At 38.5% G+C, this 3,230-nt stretch overlaps 1 long non-coding RNA gene across 1 annotated transcript in view; it reads right to left on the reverse strand.

The window, feature by feature from the left end:
* Positions 1-461: 461 nt before the first annotated feature.
* The window catches only part of LOC118258946 (uncharacterized), a 19,272-nt gene continuing 16,503 nt past the window's right edge, over positions 462-3,230 (reverse strand). The window contains exon 3 of the long non-coding RNA XR_004781917.2: positions 462-3,007. This is a non-coding gene — a long non-coding RNA (uncharacterized LOC118258946). The remainder of the gene's footprint in view (positions 3,008-3,230) is intronic.

Raw genomic sequence — 3,230 nt, forward strand, 5'->3', positions numbered from 1 at the left:
TGTCAGAATGAGGATACCTTCTGTAAGACACTCAGGAATGGTGGAAGCTTCCTCTATTAGGACACATATACACAGATGGCCATGCTGGTGTATCACAAAGAGCATACAGAAAACTCAGCCATTCAGTTTTACCTCCTTACAGTGCTGGTGCCTACTGTGAGTATCAGTATCTGAATCCTGCTACGGCCCAGAGTTAAATATTCATCCAGGAGCAAGTTAAATACACATTTTTATTCAGTGATACCATTTACAATTTTTTTTCAGTCACTTCTTTCTCTGTCCAAGACTGAGGAGCTCAGTTAATAAAATCAGGAAGAAATGGGTATATAAATATTTCCAGAAGAATAGTTATATCTTTAATGCCCTACAATACCAGGTTATCAAGATATTCTTGCTAAGATTCCCAGGGTACAAGCAATATCAGAGCAGGTTTTAAAAAATATAGCTAGATCTGTATCTATCTACAACCCGATAGTTGTAGGACAGGATGTTTCCCTATTATCCAAAAGTGATGTAAAATTCTTTTGAAGAAATGTTTTTGTTGGTACTTTTATACTGTTGCTGTCTCTCTTTTGACATGTCTCTGTAGCTTGTGTGAGTTGGTTTGTGAACTAATTTAAACCAAGAAAGACAAATGTATTTTTAAAAAAATTGTCCCACACTGACAAGCAGACTGATCATTTTGCATTCTAGCTTTTGTTATGGGGGATAAAATTGCTATATAACATTTTAGATTAAAAAAAGAAATATTTAGCATTAAATATTCAACATTAAAGTTCCTCAAATTTAAAAATAAATCTACAGCCTTTCTTCTAAAAATGCTGCTGTCAAGTGCTGCTGATTCTCATTCAGGAAACACACCATGTAAGAATACTCTATTTATCAAGCTAAAGAAGAAAATGTTTTGAAAAATTAGAGACCTCTGGTATAGCCTATCAGAGTTTTCTTTATTGAACAAATGTGTTAGGAAATATCGTCCATTCATGGACTGTCCAACAATTTTCTGGTTTGGGGAACTGTGGTGCTGACATACGTCAGTGGCATTTCTTAACAAGTTTGACTTCAGAGACTTAGTGTTTTTAAAGCACTTTCTCAGGAACTTTATCCTTGCGACCAATGACCCTATAAAATATGCAAGATTAGCTGTACATATACATGACTTACAAGGTGAAGTCATATTGTCACTGGACAGAGGGTAATCAGTTTATATTCCTTCACAGAAATACAGCTGGGGTGATTTTTGCCTTCTCTTGCTAGTGCTCAGTCTATTTCTCTGACTAGTCTTCCCTTAATGTTAATTAATTTGTGGAAATATTAACACAGTATTGAAAAAATTATAGGAACCAAGAACCTTGGCTGAATATTGCCCAAGTGCCTAAGGGGAAAGACGGGAGTTGGAAACCTGCTTCAACGCTGTGTCTTTTCTCAACAGGTGACTATGGACCACATGGTGCCGGTCTTTCTCCAAGGTTTACTCCATGCCCTGCCTCCCTGGACAGTAAAGGCTCTGCAGGTGCTGTGCTGGTGTTGTGCTGGGATAAAATGAGGTTACAATCAGAGTCACATTAGAGTGAAAGCCATACACAGCAGGAATACACAGCCCAGTCTCCATGGCTTCATGGGTATGTTTTTTAAAGTATGGGATACGAGTCTTATTCAAATATTTATTCTCAGTGAGTTCAGAAAATAAATGCCATAGTGCTCTTATAAGGTAGTGTACACTCAATGGTTAGTAATACTAAAGTAACGATAACAACAGGAAGAGTATTTTCTCTGGAGATGGCAAAGCTAAAATTGGTTTGTCCTACAGCTGGATAAACTGAAGTTCAATCCATCTAGCAAGCCAGTCAACAGCCTTCAGCCACTGTTCAATCTGGTTTGTGGCTTTTACAGTTTAAGATTCATAAAAACATTAAATCAACTGTTGTAATGCTTTTAAAATATCCTAAATGACCTCCTTTCTGTGGTTACAAGTGCTGAGCCCTCCTGATGGATATTTCAGTTCCAACACCTGATCTGAAGGCCAGCATATCTCAGCACTTTATGACATCTAACATCACATTCCTGATCCTCCAGCCAGTGAGAAGAAATACAGGTGGTTAAAACTAATTGTACTATCTGGTATTACCAGCCTTCTGGAAAGAAGGTGGAATGTAAGTCAGCCTGACTGGAACAAAATGAGTAAGGTTGTTTTTTTTTTTCCCAATAAAAATATAACCAAACCCATGTATATTTGAATCAAATGAATTGATAATGTCACCATTTATAAAAACATGATGCACTACATTTTTTCTAATGTCATATTCAGCAATTATGACGATAAAGGACATTCCACCTCAAGAACAGTGGTTATAATATTGTGCAAGTCTGCAGAAATCAAAAGTTATTAAATGATGTGTGTTCAGTTGCTTACAAAACATTAATTTGTTGCTTCCATTACAGTTTCACGTCTGTACTAGTAAAACAATTAGTAACTGGCAGTAATTGCAGTCATTTTAATAAAACAACCATGGCTTGAATGGATGCAGAGATTGAATCTCCTAGCCCTGATTCTGCAGGGCAAAGCATAGTAAGAGGGACACCAGGCTGTGAGGCTGTTCAGGTTGTATTTTGTGTGAGACGCTGGATTGGGCCGGGAGTGATGGAGAGCAGCACATCCTTGGAGGGTCTCCTGCCTCCCCACTGAAGCTTTCCAGGTGTGAGGCACCACGTCTGAGCCGATTACCCAGCCTTCTCCAGCAGTGACAGAGGAAAGCAAGGCACTCATACAAAAACATGCATCCCCATTGAAAACATGGTTGTAAGACAGTCATTTAGGGTGAACTCCTTCAATGGGCTGACGTTGAGTGGCCATTGACTCCAGCAGGGTAAGGCCAATGGAGAGACACAGAAATGCATTTTCTGGGTTAGCTTCTCAGACATGTTTTGTTCCTCCTAGCCCTTCAGAAACACCGGCTGCTGTGTCTACACACGCTCAAAACCTGCAATTGGCTCACACATAGCATGTCTGCTTTTTTTTTTTTTAAAAAAAAAAGAGAGAGAGAGAGAGAGATTTTTAAAAAATTCATGCATAACCTTTCATTGTTATGAAGATTTCTTTGAAGTTCTTCTGTGGGAAGGCCCTATTTATGCCCTTTTCACTGGCTACAGTGAATCAGTGAATCTTTCACATTTTTTGCAGCTTGAAAAGGCCTGCTTTAGGTGTGGAAAATGAAATGAGACCAGAAGTG

This window comes from Cygnus atratus, chromosome Z (assembly GCF_013377495.2).
Source record: "Cygnus atratus isolate AKBS03 ecotype Queensland, Australia chromosome Z, CAtr_DNAZoo_HiC_assembly, whole genome shotgun sequence".
NCBI lineage: Eukaryota > Metazoa > Chordata > Aves > Anseriformes > Anatidae > Cygnus > Cygnus atratus.